At 35.8% G+C, this 22,114-nt stretch overlaps 1 long non-coding RNA gene across 2 annotated transcripts in view; it reads left to right on the top strand.

Moving 5' to 3' along the window:
• Nucleotides 1-22,114, top strand: part of LOC124096189 (uncharacterized) — a 104,247-nt gene that overhangs the window by 70,713 nt on the left and 11,420 nt on the right. Inside the window, exon 6 of one of the 2 annotated variants that reach the window (XR_009227324.1) lies at nt 1,300-1,709. The exons of the other annotated variant lie outside the window; for it this stretch is intronic. This is a non-coding gene — a long non-coding RNA (uncharacterized LOC124096189). Of the gene's footprint in view, nt 1-1,299; nt 1,710-22,114 lie in introns of those variants that run through there. 2 annotated transcript variants of the gene reach the window in all.

Genomic DNA, 22,114 nt, shown 5'->3' with positions numbered 1-22,114 from the left:
AAATTAGATAAGGAATGAAGAGATTAGGAACTACCCAATAATATCACTTATAATGAATTAAATTAATTTAAACCCTTTTTCCCCTTTCCTACTTCCTACTCTACTAAAGTACCAAACCCTGCAAGAGAGGTCAGTCTTTCCCAAGTCAAGTTTAAGTCAAACTTCTCCCATGGCCCAACAAGTTTAGTGAAAAGATGGACTATGGAAATCCAATTTTACAGAGGCTCCGAGGAACCAAATCAGCTTCCTTTTGAGAGGACTGAGCTTCCTGACCAGCAAATTCAACAAGCCTGCACACCAAGCCAGGGACCAACAAAGAAGGAGATCTGAGTGCTGTGAAAGGCTAGAGCGTAGGAAGTTCATGGAGTTACTGCAGTTCATATGAGCTGCAGTAAACATCCGTGTACACGCTTCCTTAGCAAGTGACTAACATTTTCTCTAGTGTACCTGCCAAGAAGTAGAATTGCTGAATTATACAGTAAATGTGTTTAAAATCTAAATTATCCCTGTTGGACCACCCCCACTACGGCCAAGCTATACCCCAAGAGCTGGTAGAGTTCCATCTGTTTCTACTCATTCTTGCCAAGAGCTGGTCCTACAAGGCTGTGTACTTTTTGCCAATAAATGCCTTAAAATCTTTTAAGGGTCACTGAATCCAGACAGGCAGAGATTTGTCTACATGAAAGACTGAGCATGGTAGACTATTACTACAGGGCAATACACTGCTGTGGTGCTGAGGCAGCTGAAGAGGCCTCTTCAAACCCTGATCATATGATCATGCCACAGAGATGTCAGTCATGTCAATCAGAGTAACAGACATGAGTTTATTAGAAGGGATAGGAAAGAGGGAAAGGCGACATTCAAGGGAGAGAGTGGGTCTTCTCATAGGGGAGAGGGACAGTGCAGCCCTCCTGCCCTCCAGTTTTATTAGGAGTCTCAGGGATGTTTCCAAAGAGCCCTGCCCAGGTCACCTTTTGGCTTTTGACTGATAGCATGGGAACTGCAATGTCTACCTCGGAGAGGAGGGTGTGGTGCTCACAGAGCTGACATTTAGGAAACTGAGTTCCCTGTTTGTGCCTCCTCCTCAACAAAGTTTTCTTGGGAGGGTCTCGATGATTTGATTGCCAGGGTCGGTGATTATGGTTTGTGATGGGTGTTGGTAAGGGAGGATCTGGGTCACCTAGTAAGGTGTAAAATGATCTTAAAACAACAGTTTTTTTTTTTTTAAAGGGGGTGTAATTATGACCAGGGGAGGTTCTAACAGTCTAGCTTCTCATCTCCCAGGTGCTTATCTTTCAGATGGGGCTCCTGTGCTTTTTAGCCCAGCCTCCTTGTCCTTGTCCTGCTCACACATCCCTGGCTGACCAACCACTTCACAAGATGAGAGGAAGAAGGCAGTGAGAGGAGCTACCATCCTCAGACTCGCATTGCCTGAGGGAGGGAAGGACAAATACTAACTCTCCCACAGTCACAGAGTCGACCAAAGCACATTGTATGATGGTCCATTTCCATCTTGGTTTGATCTGTTCCTAGAGAAGGTATTTATCTACCTCTTGATCCATCCATTTCTCCTGAAGTGTGCCTGTAAATGCTCACTCTCCTAGGGGCTATAAGGAAAGAAAGAGGAAGCAGGAAACGTCTAATTTCAAGAAGTTCCTTAGTCACGGAGATTATAGCTCAGCAGTCCTCAAACTTAAAGGTGCATTTTTTTTTGTTTGATCAGCAAAATGTTTCAAGTTTTTAAAAATGGTTGTTCCATAATTAACACTTAGGTCATTTTAGTTACTAAATAAAAATCTACCTTCCTTTAAAAATTGGAAGACCTGGTACCCTTGGGCTTGAATTTTGCAGACGGTCATGCACTCTTCAGCTTCTCACAGACTCCTGCTCTATGCTCAAGCTGCCTCACTCTTCCTTGTTGACTGTAGGCACTTAAAAATGCAACACTCTGTTTTATACTGTTGGTTCAGATGACTTCATAAAGCTAGTATTAACTGGAGGAAAAGAATTCTCTGGAGCCCTAGTCAAATTGTGTATCTATCAAATCAAAGCCATGCCAAAGACCCTTTCTTCCTTTCTTGCACTTCACCAATGTGTGGAAATAATAGACTTTCAGGACCAGTTAAAAAAAATTGCAATGGAGAGGGAGAGGATAAAAATCTTGCTTAAGTATACTATGAAAAATATACCTTCTTCACAGACTTATCTTTAGCTTTCTTGTTTGCTTAGTCTTATAGTCCCCCTGTTATCTGCTATTGAAATGATAGAAATGTTCATGGAGTGAAAGAATGAAAAGATTCTTCAAAGGCATATGACAGCAGTAATGAAAATTAACATGAGGTTCTCACCTAAACCTGAGCTTGCCACTTAGAAAAAATGCGTGACAAGTGTGGAAATGTACATTCCCTGTCTTTCCCCCTTTCTCTTGAGATAAATAATGCTGTTTTATGATCTAGAGGAGACTATCAACATGCTGCTAGCATTTTTATCTCAACTACTGTCTTCTATCTCTGCCTCATGCGAAAGAAGGGACTGACTATTGTACATTTCTTCATACTTTAAAGAAAAAAAACCTGCACTTTGGGTCAGTGACAGCTAGACACAATCGCAATCAGAAATAATACAGACTTAAAAACATAAACTCCAGTGCCCCAAGTATTTCCCAGGTCACTTTGGAGAATCACAAAATAGTAAGAAGTTCTCTGATCACAAGTCAGTATGTATAGATAATTGTTGGTGGCAGGGGTTGCTTGTTTTCTTGTTATTTCCTGTTGAAAAATATATGCAGACTGTGGCTTCTATCCCAAAGTTTTCCAAACCAAATGCTGGCCTCCTATACCTCCTATATAGTGGAAGGATTATCTTTTTAGGGGAAGATCCTTAGAGAATTATGGGTTAGAGAAGTTAGATAAGTTGAAATGACATAATGTTTAGTTCACAATCAGGACTAAAAATCAGGAAAGAGAGTTGGAGGAAAAGATTGACAATGGTCTTTAAAAGGAATTCACAGTGCAAACCTGCACATGGAGAACTGGCCAACTGTAGGAGAAAATGGGTATGTTTATAAGCTCTGCCTATGGTGCATTTCTCCACCTGAAGTAGACCTTTTCCTACTGCTGGATGGGTGGCCCACGGTCATATGAATCAATAAGATAAGCTTTGGGCTGGGGATGTGGCTCAAGCGGTAGCGCGCTCACCTGGCATTCTTGCGGCCAGGGTTAGATCCTCAGCACCACATACAAACAAAGATGTTGTGTCTGCCGAAAACTAAAAATTAAATATTAAAAAATTCTCTCTCTCCCTCTCTCTCTCTCTCTCTCTCTCTCTCGCTCTCTTTAAAAAAAATAAGATAAGCTTTACCTCAACATAATCAGCTTGACATGATGTTCACAGTATGAAACTCTCTTCCAGATGAACATTCCTATTTGTTTAAGATGCCTTTTTTATTGTTCGTTTGTTTGTTTGTGGATCAAAATAAATTAATTCAGATTACAAAGTCTACACATCTTTTGAATAGCTGGTGAGGATTTGGATCCAGATCTGTCTTACTCCAAGATGAGGAACCATTTCTTCTCACATCCAAATGATATTAATGATAATAATTGCTCAAGAATAATACTCTGTACTTCAATAATACTCATTGAAGAATGATATGGGCTTCATAAATGATATTTTCTTATTCGCTCTTTCCTGGTTTCAATCAGTATATTCAATTCATTTTGTATTTCACTGTCTTAACTGTGAAGGAAAGACACCAAACACTCAGGAACATTTTGTTCTCACTTTCTGCATCATCTAGTTACGAATAACCACCAAAGATTTTTCTGGAGAGTTTGAAGACTGGTTGAGGATTTCCCTTAACCTGAGGTTGTACAGCAAAGGTAAAGTTATCTGAAAAGCACAAGGAGGGTAATGTCATGGTTCTTCCCTGCCGCCTCCCTTGGAGTGCAGTTGGCTTTCACACCCAATTAGTCACACAGTGTACAAAGATTCCACCAGAGTGAGTGATAACTCTGGCCTTATTTCCTTTTCAAAGATTATTTTATGCCTGGAATTAAAGTCACTGATCCTAGCTCCCTGGCAAACTTCTGCTGTTCGTTGATAGCACCATCAGGCACTCATTTCAGCTCCTTGCTCTGCTGAAAAAGCATCTGTGCAGCTGCCTGTCAGATCTTTATTCTGAAATGACATGCTTGAAGTACAACATCACCGTGTAGGTTTGCTGAAGATGGCAAACTAATTTTCCCATTCCCCGTTCCTGAATAGACTCTCCTGATGCCTTTACCTGTCTGTGGACAAAGTATATTTGTTTATTGTATCTGAGAAAATACATATTAATGTGCTTAGTGAGCAGCTTAAGAAGAAAGGTGCTTATCAGCATTTTACTTAAAGCAAATGGGCATGTTATTTCTAATCTGAATAATTTATTTAGAGGAATGATTAGACTCGGTGGGGTGAGTTTCAGCTGTCACATGACCTTTGATAATGCTTCTTAGAGAAGTGATTCTTTTTAATACATCCATAAATGCTGCCCCATTCAATTAGGGCTTCCTTGAATTATTGATCAAACACTTAAACTCACTGAAGTGACTTGATGTCTCAATGGTATTAAAGGAACTAAATTAGACTAGTATAATCAAAATAGCATTGCATAGGATAATTAACTAGCCGAACGACCTTCAGTAAGTCATTTGACCACACCGAGCCTCATTTTTTTATTAATAAATAAAATTCCTGATCCATGTTGCCCCTAGGTAATTATGATACTTAAATGAGATAATAGAAATGAAAATGATGAACAGTGTGTATAACATGAATGTTTGATATTACTCGATACCTTTTGTATTTTATGAGAATTTGATGAAATAGAGTAGAACCCATTTCGTGAAGTGGGAGAACATTGACTACATATTTGTAGTAGGGAAACACCTGTTTTAGGAACAAATTGTCTCATTCCAGCTTAATATCCGTAAATTGTCAGGTAAAGAGCACTACAACCTCTAAAACTGTGAACTCTTTATAATTTGGGCCACATAATATGCTCATAGTATTTCACAGAAAGAGCACCATTATCTCGTGAGTGTTAATTCTGAGTCCACCACTGGTTGGTCAGCTCAGGAATAGGAACTGGTATGTTTAACTTCTACATCACAAGTAAAGAAATAAATCTCTTAAATGGTGGCACAACAACTATTTTGGTTATTTTATAGTCAGGGAAAATAAAGAGAAATTTTAAAGGCATCTTTAAGTTTCAGTAAATATTTTTCAGAATAGAAAACCATAATCAAAGATTCATATCAGATTGATGTGAGAAACTGAGGACATAGTTCATTTACTTCCAAACTACATGCTTTTTTAAAAAAAATAATGAGCTCCTGGAGCCAAACAACTTAGATATCTCAAAGCATGGACATGTTTAAACTGAAGCATTCCATTTGACTCAAAGTTCTGTGAATAAAGTTGGGCCTAGGAATCTGAGAGTGTCTGTTGCCTGTTAATGAAAGAGCAATGAACAGCTCAGGTCCTGATAATGATGTCTCATTGGAATGTGGGGGCGTGGTACATAGCAAAGGGCCTTGAATCCCTGAAGCTTATGAAGAGAATGGAAAAATAATAGGAATGTTCTAAAACACTGAGCAATGTGGGAATCAGAGTACATTCATCCTGAAAGTCAAGGAAGTAATGATTGAGTAATGAGTGAGAAGAAGAGAATTTCCAAGTTCAACACTAAGACCCAAATTCACAATCAGCTTCAAGGAAAGTAAATCTAACTATAATTAAGATGCACTGAATTAGGTAAAGGTGATGGGGAAAAGCTAGATATTTCCCAATCCCATTTTAATATAAAAATCCAGACAGGGCTCAACTTCAAATGCGGAGATGAGAGGGCCTTATTCTTGTGAACTGGAGAGGTTAAGTTCAGGGAAGCAAGATGGCGAGAGATGCTGCTTGACTGAGCATACTATTTCACCAAGTGGGTTTGCAGTCTAAGATGGGCGACGAGCCTGATTGAAATAGATTGATGTTTTATTAAACAGAAGAGGCAAACACAGTGTTCAGACTGCTGAGACGGCTTGGGAATGGCCAGCAAAATACTGTGGAAGAGAAAGCTATGCAGAGTCAAGGACAATAGAGAGCATCATGATCCACAGAGTATCCTGATGTAGGGCTAGGCTGCAAATGAGAAAGACAAGACACTATGAGGCTGAGCACAGAGCTGCTACTGTGTGATTTTGAGGCTTGAGAAACTTACCAGAGGTTGGAAGGTGTTGGAAGACAGTGGAGTTGTGGCCAAACCAGTGAAGGGACCTCATGAAGCACTTGAAGCTTTAGTTGAGACTTCAAAAAGCCCAAACAAGAACTAAAAACTATTCCCAGGAAAAGGGATATGGATTAAAATTAGGAACAAAAGTAAAACCACAATTATAAAGCAAAGAAACAGAATCTATTAACCATAATTTTCTGCTTTTAAATTACTTGGCAAAATGTAAAATCCTGTAGAAGAAAATATATTTTATATGCTGTACATATTTTTATATGGTGTACATTTTCTTTAGTAAAGAAAATCATAGTACATCATATGCATTGACAATTACTAAGCATGGAAAGAAGCAAGACCCTTATTTAAAGAAAAAAACAGCAGTTGGTTAGAAAAAGAACTGAGTATAAACCTCATTATAACCAGAAGGCAAGAACTTTCAAGCAGCTAATGAATTTGTTTCAAGGACTTGAAGAAAATGCCATAAAAGTATATGGACTGATTGGGAATCTCAGCAAAAAACACAGCTGTAATTCTATTCTGGAACAAAAAATACAGTTTCTCAAAGGGGAAAGATGTGATTAATAACAACAGATATGACTTTGCAACAGAAAGGGTCAATTAGTATGAATATAGAGAAGTAGAAAATTTCCAATTTGTAGACAAGAGACAAAGGTGATTTTAAAGGAAAATAAACAGATTTAGTAAATTGTACTGCAATATTAAGTAATCTAACATAAAGAAAATTGGGGTCCTAGGAAGGTGGACAGAAAGCACAGATCAGGAAAATAAGAGTAAAAAAGGGTGGGGGGAGCTTCAGATTTGGTATAAATCATCAAATTCTAATGTCCAAACTACATAACTGACTTCTTGTCAAAAGAATCAAAAAGAATAAATACAAGGAAAATTTTATATGGCATGGGATACACGAACTAATGGAAATTTAAATAAGGAGAAAATATAAAAGGTAGTAAGAGAATATAGGCATAATACTGAGGATAGAGAACAATATAATGGACTTCTCATCAGGAAACATAGATACATTCCTGGGTGAGTTCTAGCAACTATTGAAAAAGAAATAATAGCTACCTTACCCAGATGTTTCTCAATATTAAAGGCAGAAACACCTGCCAACTTGCTTTACAAGGCCAGAATTGTCCATTGTCAAATATTGACAAATGTGGTTTTAGTAAAGAAAATCACCCATAGATAGCCTTTATGACCATAGGTGTAGAAGTCGATGACATAATATTTGCAAAATAAATCTAACATATGAAAAATATAATAATAGGACCAAGTAGTGTTTTAACACAAGAATACAAAAATTTAGGCAATTGACCATATTAACAGAATCAAAGAATAAGAACTCTTTCAATATATGTATCAAAAAGGAAGATAAATTGTGGTTGGATAAAAAGGGCAATTGATGGAGATATATACGATAAAGCTCATGAGTAAAATATTAAAAAGGTAGAATTTATTTAGCTGTTGCAAGCTATTCACCATACAATGCTTTAAAATTTTCTTTAGTATAAGAATTTTCATAATCAATTGTTGAGAAAAGGTCACTGTAAGCATTTTGGTATAGACTTTTTCTTTCTTGCTTAGAATTATTTTTTGGGGAATGAATTCAAAAGAATGGGATTACTAGATCAGAAGCTAAACAATAAATAAGACTTTAAGTTGATAGAATTTTGACCATAAATGCTGTTTTTTATTTCTTACTAATGCCAACTAAACTGAGCATATCACACTTGATTTCTCATCCATGGATATAGAAAACTGAATCTTCTAAAGGATATTAGCACATTTTCTGGAGGCCTAATAATAGGTATAGGGGGGAAATCTAGAGCAAAAATCTTCTGGTCTCAGGACTTTCATATAAATTAGAAAACAAAAGAGAAAATTGTCTTTTCCCTTTGTTTTAAATTTGTTATTGATTGCATTCCAATTTTTGTAGTATTATTGTGTTTAATTAAAAGATTTGAGGGAAATGTGTCAAGAGAGGAGGGAGAAGAAATATATTCAGTGGTTTTAATGTACCTCATTGAATTTTCTTAAATACGTTTTTTAGTTGTTGATAGACCTTTATTTTATTTATTTGTATGCAGTACTGAGAATCCAACCCAGTGCCTCACACATGCCAGGCACATGCTCTACCACTGAGCCACAGGCCTAGCCTGTGAATTTTATTCAATAACAGTGAAACTTTGATTTTATAGACTATTCAGTTCCAATGTATTGTTTTCAAGAAACATATCATTGAATTCTATCTAAAATCATGTAATGTTTTCAGTAAAAGATATGAGAGAAAAAGAGACTTGGAGAAGTGATATAATTTCCCAATATCACATACTTAGTATGTTGCAGAATTATGGTCTTAAACAGTATATTTGAAACATCAGAATATATAACTTAACCACAAACTTAAGATCTTTCTTCTATCTTGTATCATAAAACAGTGTGGAGAGGTTAGGAATGTTCCAGAATTATTCGAACATATTTTGTATTGTGGGTTTGGTTTTTCCTTGTTTTGTCAACTATGCATAAATAATGGATCTTAGCATTAGAACAAATATCATGTTTTCCTATAGCAATCTAGTTGAAGCACTTGGGGGGAATAAGGTTAATAGCAAAATTTCCCATTTTTATCAGTGAGTCAGTCTAGTGCCCTGAGGGCATGACAACTTGCCCGGAAGATCATTAAATGTGTCCCCAACCATGCAAATATTTGAGTGTCTATGATAAATGAGCTCAGAGCTCCAAAGGCTATGTCTGGAGTAACACAGCTGGATGCTCAGCCTCCTTGAGGAGTGGAGCTCCATGAAACTCCACCACGACTTATAATAAATGACGCGTATTCCCTTAACATAAAACTTTGCTCTCTCCTTTAATGATAGTGGAGTTGGTAATGTCACTGTTCCGTATTATATTACTCAGTTATTCAGGAGCCAGGGATTTTGTTTTTGTTTCTGTTATTTCATCTCTCTTCTAGTTCCAGATGGTTTCCATAATTGCTTTATTACCTTTGCAGATGTTTTAGGAAAATTTTAGGGCATAAGCCGATAATGGATCACTGCAGCATAGGAAAGGAGCTCTTGCATTATTTACTGTGAGAAAGCAAGTATGCTATGTATGTCAACTGCAGGTTGAATGGATTTCAAGCCCAGAGTATCTGGTGTTTTAGAATAAGCTGATGACTAGGATAGCAAGCTCTACTGTTATTTCCTAGAAGACTAGGACTTGTAAATAATGAACTTATTAGTCAATAATCAGATCTTTTTTTCCAGCTTTCTCTGAAAATGTTTGAGTAATTATAATCCCTTGTATATGTTTAGTACCACCTCCTCTTTTATAAGTGTTTGTCGACATTTTTGATTAAAAAAATAAGAAAAGGTAATATCGTCCCCTCATTTGTAAAGTGTAAGATGAGACTTTGAGAGGTCCTGTGACAACATAAGATCATAGTTATTCTGTAAAGCAAGAACCCAGGTCTAATGTCCCAAAGTCTAGAATTATTATCATTATATATTTTATATATCATGCTGTATCTGCTGGATGCAGAATTCCTGATTCATGCACAGAGAATAGATATTCCTTTCCCACATAGGGCCAGTCCCAATACCAGACTTAACAGTACAGCAGATGATTTACTTTGTCAAGATGACTTTCTCATATAATCTAACATCACTTCACAGGAAAGAAGGCAGGGACAACTTTGACCTGAAATATCACCAAATCTGTGATTAGGGATGGGTTGCAGGGGTTTCAGTGTTTGGAATACAGTTTGAGCTTGTCCTCCAAAGCTTTGTGTGCTGCAGACAAGGTTCCATCATTGAGGTGAACCTGTGGGTGGTGCCTACTGGAAGGTGGTAAGGTTCCAGGAAACTACCCTCAGAAGGGATCATTGCTGGTCTCAACAGGTGAACTGGTTCTCTTGAAAATGGATTGTAGTAGAGCAAGTTCAGCTGTCTCAGCTCTCTCGGCTGCTTCCGGTCTCGCCCTGTGAACTCCTTTCCAGGTGCTCTCACCATTGTGATGCCCTCGTCCTGAAACCCTCACTAGAGCTGAGCAGATGCTGGCACAACTCTGTTGAACTTCCAGAACTGTGAGCTAAATAAACCTTTTTTTCCTTATACGCTTATTAGCATCAGAACTTTTTTTATAGCGACACAAAACAGACTAATACAGAGCTGCTTGTCCTCCCATTCAGTATTGAAATATTTACTGGAGTAGCCTTAACATTCCTAATTAACAGCTGAGAGTGAATGTGTGCTGTCCTATACTCTTAGATTAATGACCCAGAATAAATGCGGCCTTTTAGAATTTAGACCGTCCTTCATAGGACCTCGTGACCTCACGTCTTGCTTTGGCTAAGGGACCTTAAGAAGTCAGACAGCAGAGGCTTTATGGAACACACCCTATAGCTATTGAGCTATTGGTATTGGAATGTGTAATTTTGGAAGCTAATTAATATGTGAGAGGTCTAACTATCCTAAAAGTACCCTGCTTGAGTAAGTTCAATTTACCATAAGGAAAGGACAGATTCGAGTAAGATACCAGATAGTCTTAGCTCTTCTGACACCAGATAAGTTAAATATTTGGGATTAGTTTGACTATGACCATCCAGGATAATGTTTTTTTTTTTTTTTTTTTTTGCCTATAGGTCTGGCAACTCCTCTTCTCTGTGTTTGCTTTTTGAGGCTGTGATCTTTTTGAGTTCATAGTCTTATAAGATGTGAGAAGTTTAGATTTTGTCTCAGATGTCTGTGATGGCTCTGTTGATCTATCATCTTGGCTAGGTTACATTTATGGATATTAAAAATTGGGGGGATATTTTGCCATAATTTTTCTCTTTCTCTATGCATCACATTTCTTGTTTGATCCAATTTTTGCACAATTGTTTTACAAATATTTCTTCTATCTTGTTTTTCTCTCTTCTCCCTCTGTGTTACAATTGTATACGTGTTACATGTTTTAATTGTCCCCAAACAACATCCCACAGTCCTTTAAGCAATTTATGGATGCAGTGTAATTATAACATGTTCTTGTGACCACTTGGGTGAAGTTTTAGAGATTTATAACACAGCAGAAAATTGCTAACTCTGAAAATGTTTTTAAAATAGAAAAATCCACTTGTAAGAGAAAATTACATATAAACACTAATTAGCAATGATACAATCTGAAGTTTAGCTTGCTTAATCTAAAAGAAACTAGGGAAAAATTCAGAAAAAATTCCCATAGCAAAGAAAGTTTTCACAAAAATCACAAAGGATTAAAAGAGTTGTATTAAGCTTGTGTTCTAGAAAGCCTCTTAAATTTGGTACACATGCTGAATTTCCAAATGACTTGTGTCAAAAGGAAGATGGTTCACAAAATGGTTTGTGCATTCACATTTCTTCATGTTATCTGATTGCTGCCATTACTTTAGGAAATGAGATGCTAGAGAAAAGAGTTTTATTAATTTGAACTCCACAGGTAAAAAGATACTCAGGAAATATGTTTCATGTTTCCATGACTTTAGTGTCAAGAACACCTGTTTAACAGGTTAAAAGTTAGTACAAGGGCTGGAATTGTGGCTCAGTGGCAGAATGCTTGCCTCACATCTGTGGGGAGCTGGTTTCTATCCTCAGCACCACATAAAAATAAATAAATAAAATTAAGGTGTTCTGTCCATCTACAGCTAAGTAAACATTAAAAAAAACAAAGTTAGTGCAGGGCAGGTGATGATAAGGATTCTTATCCTCACCCTCAACTTCTCATGTCTTTCAATGAACTTTGGAAGATAAAACTACTAAATAATAGTTAAAATTTGCATAGGTGAGAAATGGATTATGTGACATCTATTTAACCTGCTTTCATACTCAGTGGTTTCTGATTAATCCCCTTTAATTAATTATTCTTCTGAAACAGGGTTTTTGTAGCTGAATATCATTATTCATCATTCTTATGGATTGATATTTAGTTATCAAATGCCCTCTTGTTGGAATTTGGGGTGTATTCAGGATTTTCATAATTCATGATTATAAATACTTTTGCTTATTTGTAATTTCCTATTTGAAATATATTTTTATATGTATAATTCTTAGGTTAAAAATATTAACAATATTTATCTGGGCATGGTGGCACACGTCTATAATCCCAATGGTTTGTGAGGCTGATACAGGAAGATAGAGAATTCAAAGCCAGCCTCAGCAAAAGTGAGGCACTAAGCAACTCAGTGAGACCCTGTCTCTAACTAAAATATGAAATATAGGGCTGAGGATGTGGCTTAGTGGTGGAGTGCCCCTGAGTGTACACACGCACACACACACACACACACACACACATGCATACACACATACAGACACACACACAGTGTTTGCTTTTGAAACATATTGATGACTTTTTATTCTTCTTCTCAATGGATGAGAATAATTATTTACCAAAACACACATATACTTATTCACATTTTAGAGTTTGCTGACAACAAAAATTTTTGATTTAATATTCTGTGACTATTAGGATTGTTTCTATTATCATTCTTTTTGTCACTTGAATAATTTTATTTTAAAGTGCCATTTATTCATTCTTGTCAAAAATCCTGACAATTTTCGACTTTGCTTTACACCTGTTTTGACTAAGCCTGGATTTATTTTCAATCAGCAGTAATTCAGTCAGGTAAAACTTAACCTGTAAATCAGTCATCTGATTACACGGCAAGAGACCTTCACAAGATGCTGGTTTGTGTGAATTTCTTATCCTCAATATATCTGTAAGTCAATAAATCTCTGTTTTTTATAAATTACCTAGGTGTGGAAATTTTCTTACAGCATTATGAACAGACACAGACAATGGTAAGCCGAATCCAACAGTATACTACACAGAATTATATGACATGACCCAGTTGGATTTAATCCTGGAATGCAAGAATGGTTTAAAATAGTAAAACTAATCAATCTAATGCACAACAATAATAGAATAAAATACAAAAACCACATGATAATCTCAATTAATGAAAAAAAGAGACGAAAATCTTGACAAAATTCAACTCCTTTTCATAGTAAAAAACTTTGAGTAAACTAGGAATATAAGAAAACTCTCAATACAATAAAGATCATTCTGAATAACCCACAGGTAACATCATATTCAATAATGAAACATTGAATGCTGTTCCTCTAAGACATGAAAAAAGGCAGGAATGCCTGGTCTGATAACATTTATTAAAAATAGTTATGAAATTCCTTGCTATAGCAATTAAGCAAGAAGGACAAAAGGCATATAAATTACAATGAAAGAAGTAAAATCTCTATTCATGGGAGAAATTATTTTTTGTAGCAAACCCATTAAATGGCAGAAAATATTTGAAAATCATGTCTTTTAAGGGGTTTGTGTGGTTTACAGCTTGAGTGTTAAAGACTTGATCCCCAGGGTGGCCCATCTAGGACACCTTGAATCCCTTAAGAGGTGGAGCCTAGTGCAAAAATGTCTTTTTTTAAAATGTCTTTTTGAAAACTTTTACTGATAATTAACTACTAAAATCCAACAAAGTTGCAGGATAAAAAATAAAGACACAAACACAGTTGAATTTTTGTACATTAAAATTAATAATCTGAAAAATAAATTAAGAAAAGAAACTATACCAGTAAAGAAATGAAATACTTAGGAATGAATCTCTCTAAGGAATTGAAAGATTTATACAGTAAAAGGTATAAAACATTGCTGAAAGAAATTAAAGAAAACAGAAATGGAAATACTTCTCTGTTAATGAAGAGAACACTTAATATCTATAAGATGTTCATCTACCCCAAACAATCCCTACCAAAATCCCAAAAGCATATTTGCAGATATAGAAAAAATATTCTATATATTATAATGAAAATGTATATATAAAAATGGATATGTTACAATTATATAAAATTACACACACACACACACACAATACATATATATTAGTCAGCTTTGGTGTCACTGTGACCAAAATATCCAACAAGAGAGACACTTTATTTGGGGCTCACATTTTCAGAGGTATCAGCCCATAGATGGCCAACTCTATTGCTTTATATTCTGAAAACTACATTCTTAAAAAATAGTTCAGATTATAAATTTTACATCATGTAATATTTTACAGTTTTTAAATTTATATATAAGGATATTTGGCTACTTCCTTACAGTTTTTTTTTTTTTTTTCATTAGTGCCTTGGGGATTTACATAGTGGTGGGATTCACATATGTACATAGGAATGTTAGGTCAAGTTTATTCCACTGTTCTTCCCTTTTCCTGTCTCTCCTCCCTCTCCCCAATACTCCTTGCTGTGTTCCACTGATCTGTCTTGTATTTTGATGGATTTCTTCCCCTGCCACACACACTTTTCTTTTACTTTTTCTTCCACCCTTATTTTGAACTAGCTTCTGCATGTCAAAGAAAACATTCGACCCTTGACTTTATGTGTCTGGCTTATTTGGCTTAGCAATCAAGTACTTTTATCCACAATTTTAAAATGCATTCTATTAAGAAATATGATGGACTTTGTTTTTTATTATTAGTACTTACAAATGTTTCTGCTTGTTTATTCCATGCTTAGAAATTGAGGAGTGATTAAAGTTCATTCTCATCCTTAACATTTAATAAATTATTGTGATAGATTGAGTTCATGGTGACATTGATTTTTTTTTATCCTATCTTACATCCATGTCTTTGCTTTCTGACTTTTCAATTTCTCTTACTTAAAAGGCAGAGTCTATTATTACACGGTAATGGCTGCTTTGGGTAACTTGCCAAGATCTCCTTCACCAAGCTGCTGTGAACATTGGCTGCTGATAGCATTCACCTCTATCCCTTTTCTGGAGAAGTGTGCTTTGTAAATAAGACCTGAAGGTCACCTTATAGCCAACAGTGATTGACAAAGAAGGGGTGTCCTAAATGGCTACAAGGCAGAACCAAAGATCAGGTGCAATTTTGCTCTACAGCTCTCTATGGAGCTGTTGGAGCTAGCTTCAAGTTAACACCATATTCTAAGCCAACTTTGTTCTGCTTAATCGTGGTGTCTTAACTTTCCTTCTACTAAATCATTCCTTCAATAAACATTTTCACAATAGTTTTTTTTATTTTTTTTGTGGACAATAACTCAAGGATATTGCCATAAGAAACCACTCAGTTTTGTGGTGCTTTATTATGTAGCATTATTGATTCATATAAATATAACACATACAAAAAACAATAATATTGAGCCATAAAAAATGATGATGGAAACCCTAGTTATTGATTACAAAAGATGCCAACAAGACATTTTTCCTTGGAAAAAAGTTAGTTCCAAAAACACACATGGCCAGGTGTAGGGGTACTTGCCTATAATTCCAGATCAGGAGGCTGAAGCAGGAAGATCATGAGTTCAAAGCCAGCCTCAGCAAAAGTGAGGTACTAAGAAACTCAGTGAGACTCTGTCTCTAAATATAATACAAAAAAGAGCTAGGGATGTGGCCCAGTGATTGAGTGCCCCTGAGTTCAATCCCCAGAACCCCCTACGAAAGAAAGAAAGAATGAAAGAAAAGAAAAGAAAAAAACATTTTTTAAAGAAAATTAGTTAATTATTTTTAAAAGAAAATTAATAATTTGGACATTCAGGAGTACGCAAATGTTGAGCATGTCTATGGGTTAATTGTGTTTATCCAGGAGTAGTGGGATTATATATGTTACTTTCGTCTTTGAACCTATTCATTATATGATCAAAATATAGTGCTAGAAAGTTCCTGAAATTTTAGGTTCCTCAAGATATCATATCTCTCTGTGCTTAATCTAATTATTGAGGGTTAAGTAACAGTGCCCAGGTAGATTTAAAGATATTCAAATATTTGGGAGTAACAGTCTTGGAAGGGAGACAGGCTTAGAGAATGACAGTTCCTCAAAAAGTATGTGGAACTTCTGAATTAAAATCTTATTTTCTTATCCTTCCTTTAAGTTTCCTTTCTACCTATTTCTTATTTTTTTCTTCTACCTCAATTTTTATTGTGTGTCTTTTTTAATTGTTTCAATAGTTTTATTAAATATACCAGTTGGGTTTATCTCCTTTCCCTCCATATGTAATTTCTAGAGATTTCTCATTGGAAATTTTTTTGACTCTTTTCTTCATATATTAGATTTGTATGAAGGGGAGTGGAACTTTGGTGTGTTTGTAACTTAGACCTGAGAATTGTAAAATAGTTTCAAAAGTTATAGCACACACAGTTAGTGTGTCAGACATACTGGTTATTTCAATTTCATTCACTTTGGATGTTCTCTGATTTAATTATGTAAATGTTCAAATGGTTTTAAAAATATGAACAACTGAGAGACAATAAGATGCTTAGTTAAGTACAACTTGAAAGTAGATTATCTAAAATGTTTGAATTTTAGTGGAGACAAGGTGAACGACACCCTGAATTTAGGATGGGAAGTAGGAGTTACAATCCAAATTCAGAGAATAAGTTACTTCACATCTCTGTTCTTCCAAATTCTGTTAAAAAAATGTAAGAATAATAATACCTGAGATAAGCAAATTCAAAAGACAGAAGAAAGTGTTGTGAATTTGCTCAAGGTCACAGAGTTACTAAGTAGTATATTTTCTACTTTGATCTTGGCCTCTATGATTCCATAGCTCAAATCATTCCTTTCTATCAGATAATATCCCCTGGGTTCAAATTTCGTGAGATAATTTGGAATCAGCTAGATGATATAGACATTCTTTAGAAAAATTGTATGTACTTGTTCATGAATTACTTTGAACTTATCCTAGAGTATATTGTATGACATTTATCTATCTTTCCCTATTGACAGTTACAAAAATGGCATTCTGATCCACCTTGCATAGAAAATTCTTATCTTCAATTTTTTTAATGGAAAGGCTATTCTCTAACCTCCTTTTATTTTATTTTTCTGATGTAGCAATTGAAACTCATTTTCCCATCACTGTCTATAAATGAAAATGTCTTCTTAAAAACCTGCCAAGGGCTTCCAGAACAAATCACTAATATTGGCAACAAACTAAATCTAAAAGGAGAAAGAAAGGAATTTCTTCTTATAGTGTGTGAGTAAAACTAAGACATGTTTTAATTGGACAATGTTTCTTAAGTGACTCAGCATGAGACTATTAAGGTTTCTCAGGCTCAATGGGTTTCAGTGCTACATCGACGATTAGCCTTCCTAAAAATTGGGAATGGAAGAGATTCCACTTTGCATGCCCAGCCTCCTGCCTCCATTTCCTCCACTGTGCCTCATCATAGCCTCCTTGTTATCTCTCATTTTCCTCCAGGCTCTCAGCGTCTGTCTCTCCTATAATTGCTTCTTATACAAGTCATAGATTTTGCTAGATGCAGTAAAAAATTATTCCCAACTCTTATTGAAATATTTCAGAGAATTCTGCATTCCAGTAATGGTGGCTTAGCTTAGAGAGACTAACTTCCTGTAGGTGCACTATTATAAAAATTCAATTTAAAAAGTGAATTGCTGGAGGAAAACTAAGAGTAGGCATGGAGTGGAGAGAAATTAACCCTTAAAAGACAAATTTACAAAGGCTAGATTTGCAAGTTTTGGACTTTTTCTCATTTACAGACTTACATGTGAATCCTAGGTAAAGAAGCAGAATTAGTTTTGCAGGATGTCAGAGGTTTGCCATGGAGCAGAGAGTTAGAGAGAGAGAGAGTTCTAGATGTCAGGAAGCTGCAGTGCATGTGAGCCCTAAAATGAGCATGTGAATTCCTTTTACAAACTTATCTGGTCATGGATCCCAGAAGGATTGATGCAAAAGAAACATCTGGAAGCTCATGGAATGGAGAGAAAATTTCCATTACTAACTTGTGCAAGAGAAGCAGAGTTCATTCAACCAAATTTACTGCTCTTCAGAAAGTATCATTATTTAGAGAAACCTAACAGAGAACACCAAGGTATTACAAGAAAAAAATATAATCTGTATGTGTTTTGCAAAGAGGGGGTTTGAGTAGGTAAATTGACTGGAGAAAATGATTGGGGAAGACCAGCTAGGTTATGAAGTATGAGGAGGAGGACCCAAGTATCAGTCAGGAAGGGGTGTGAGGTGAGAAGACCACACGGCTTGGTGTACATGTTGTCTGTAGTTAATACTTTCAATCAGGAAATCAAAAAATGTCATTAGTGACAAACTTGTTGCACAAATAAAATCTTCAGAGATGATGGGGCTGAGGATGAAGCCAGAACAAGTTTCAACCTAGTTTGTATAAGACTGCAGGATTTCAGTGAATCAGTGTTTGTGGTGTGTGTGTGTGTGTGTGTGTGTGTGTATACACACTCTTCTGAGCTCAGTCACAATCTTTTCCAATTTTTTATATTATTATTAATTTTGTATATATTAGTATAAATTAGTAATTTTCTCTGATGTTTATCTAATCCCTTCTGCTAATTCATAAGCTTATTGGGCTCCCCTATGCCAGCATTTATGAATCAGTCTTGCTTTGTGACTATCTTCAATATTTGGGTTTTTTCTGAAATTCAGTGAATGTGTCTACTTGGTCCATATGTAATCCTGGACTGATCCATTTCACAGGTTTTCAGTTGTGATCTGATGACTTAATGACTTTCATATTATAATGCCACTACAATTATTTAAAGCCAGAAAATTGATAAAGGCAGGAAAACTCAGAGAGGTAAGTTGGCTTCCCCTGGGTCCCATTTAGTATTTCCTCTACAACATCCTGTCCCTTAAAAACTGAATGTTTCACAGTGGCAAAAGTGTGATCATTTGGAAGACAGCATTCTTGAATTGTATGGGTACATTATCCCCTTGTGATCTAACATGGGAGAATTTTGCTTCATAATAACAAGAGAGAACATATTGTGTGCACCTCCTGTGTGCAGTACCATGCCAAAACATCCAACTTGACTTCATCTGACTTGACTTTTACTACACTCCTATCAGAGGAAGAGCTATTAATATCACTGTTTATAGGAGATGAATCAAGGAACTCATCCAAGGACACACAGAACATCATAGAGCCAGGACTCTCTCAGCTCTGTCTGACTCCCAGGTCTATGTGCACAGCGTTACATTACTGTCAAAGTCTTTCCTAACAAAACTGTTTGCTAGTTCTAGAGGTAACAAGCATACCCAGGATTATGAGATGGGTGGAAAACAGAGGGATCTGAGTGCCCCCCTTGGAAGGTAGTGAATCAAAGTGAACAAAGTGCTCAAGTCATAAATAGATGTTACAGGTAGCAATTTGGATCTTTGTCATTAACCTTCAATTCTGGCTCTTGGCTGTAGACAGTACTTCAAACCTCTCCTATATCCCTCAGTGCATTTTGTTCCCAATCTGGCCTCCAGAAAAACATTTCCTATTTTTAATGGATTATTTTGAAGTCTCTCTATCAACTTTCTATTCTTTTTGTATTTGTTCTCATGAAGTATCAAGCTTTCATTTTTATCTACTATATTTTGTTCTGTACTTTTAAAAAACAGTCATTTAAACTTTAAATCTGTAATCATTTTGTAATTAGATACTTGGATATTTGGCTTTCTTGGCCTACGGGTATATCTTAGAACTCAGAAGTAAATTGGATCATTTGTCTTTTAACCCTCATTTAATCACTTTGAGCTATTAAAATAGGTAGTTATAAAAATACAAGGCTTATTTTTTATATATATGGAGCCCAGTATCCTTCTTTGTAAAGACTTTTAGTAGGCAGAGCTCTGGCAAGCTTCATATTTATTACTGAAGAATTCTTCTTCTTGGATAAATCATGTGAAACTGGAAAAATCATTAATTACTGAGCCTCGTTTTTGAAATCTTTTAAATTGTCCTGAATCACTTTTGAATTTTGTGTCAGAGCCAAATGGAAACTCTTCTTAGTCACAGGGCAATCTGTATCTGTAAGAAAATGTGACAGTGCCCATTGTGCCCACGGATTATTTATTGAGTACTTGTTATGTGCCAGGCTGTATGAGACATCCTGCATGTATTATCTCATTTGACCTTCCATTGAGACATAGACTTGAATGCTCAAGGTCATACTCTGGGTTCAGATTCATATTTCAGAACATGATCTCTTAACCATTAATGCTATGTGACCCTCAAAGTATGTATCTTTAAGGTGTATCTGTCCAGTGTTTATTATGTGTCATGAATATCTGAGAAAAGTAGACAAAAATTACTGTCTTAATAGAGCAGGTTTTCTAAATAAAAATTAAATGATACATATTTTTATGTGTCTTGATCACTTGGATTTATAATACTGAGTGAGAAATGGACAAATTAATTCCCCTCTCTTGTTCCCAGTTTCTTGATCTATACAAGAAGAGTGAAGGACTGACCCTTGCAGCTAAGACAATAAATATTAATGGAGCACCAAAATATTTTTTCTCCTCTCAGCTTTTGCCCCAACTCAAACCATCTTTATGCTAACTTGGTAATTCTTCTGTAATTCTTTACATTTTTTTTTCTTTTCCTTTTTGTATTAGTTCCTATGAATTAAGCCACAAGTGGCTGTGGAGAGTTGCAAAGGGGCAATCTGCTACTGCTCTGTGACATATCCTGGAAGCCTCTCACAGAGTTCCCTCCGCTCAGCTCACCTAGCTGATAGAATTTTTGCCTGTGCCAGATTACGATGACCTTCTCGCCGGCTTGTGGGCTATTTGCCATTCCCACAGATGGGCCCAGGGTGATAAGAGTCAGGAAACAATCTAGGAAAATTAAATGTAGTGACTAGAAATTATTACTGGCTCACAATGAAATGAAATGGCCCACCCAACTGGATCCCAGAAGAAATGTTAGGTCTATGTAGTTGAATCTTTATACAATATGCTATAATTTAGAAATTTTTCAGCTACTTAAAAAGAATTTAGGGGGCACTAGGATTAAAATGGAAATGCTTTCCTGCAAAAAAAAACTCTGTGAGCCAGTAGATAGTTTAGACAGCTCAAAGCATTCTAAATTTGATAATGCCTCTGTATGAATGCTTCATTCATCCAGGCCCATAATATTATTGAGGGGTTTCCTACTGTGTATCAGGCATCTTGCTAGGTTCTGAGAATATAGAAACAATGATTAAAAGACGACCATATCTTTTTTCTCTCAAAAACGCTCATATGCTTTTAAAACATACTGGTTTATAAGATTTTTGTATCATTCATTAAACATAATTTTTGGCATAGATAGGTAGAATACCAGAAAATCTATAATTTTCAGGACCACACATAGAGAAAAATAGGGGTATAATCTTAAACTATTCTTTTACTAACCAAAATATTTTTGCAGTTTATAAATGTAGTTGCATTGGGAAGAAAAATGAATAATGTTTGCATGTGCAGTAAGGGAAAAGATGGAGGGTATTTCTGGCTTCATGTTTTAATGTATCTTGTTAAAACCAAGGGCTTTAGAATGACTTATAAGAGAAATAAATCATACAGATATTCTGTCCCATGTGAAGCATAATTATGGCTTGCCACATCCTCAATAAGTGCATTTATTTTTCTATTTAAACAGGACATGGAGTCCCAGTGTCAATTTGCTCTCATTTTGAACAAACTGACTTCTTTTTAGCAATCCATTGTCTCCTTGAGGGGCAAATGAGTAGCTGAAGCAGAGAGAGCCATTGCCCTGTCCAAGAAAGCTCTAAGAACTAGAAATTAGTACAGATTTCTTCATAGTTCCTTGGGGTGAAAGAATAAATAAATAATCACCAAATCCTTACTTTACCCATAACATTCCCTATTGGTGCCACATATTCCCCAATATCCTGAACAATCAGAATTCTTTTTTTCTCTCTCAAAGTCATTTTTGCTTGCAAGTAAATGATAATGTCATGCAATTACCTCACCCCTCACCAAAGTTCTCTGCACTCCCTCACAGCTCTACAGGATTCAAAGCAAT

Source organism: Marmota monax, unplaced genomic scaffold, assembly GCF_021218885.2.
Source record: "Marmota monax isolate L192 unplaced genomic scaffold, Marmota_monax_Labrador192_F-V1.1 WCK01_AAM20220418_F8-fsc00004, whole genome shotgun sequence".
Taxonomy (NCBI): Eukaryota; Metazoa; Chordata; class Mammalia; order Rodentia; family Sciuridae; genus Marmota; species Marmota monax.
This window is presented reverse-complemented; position numbering and strand designations above follow the sequence as displayed.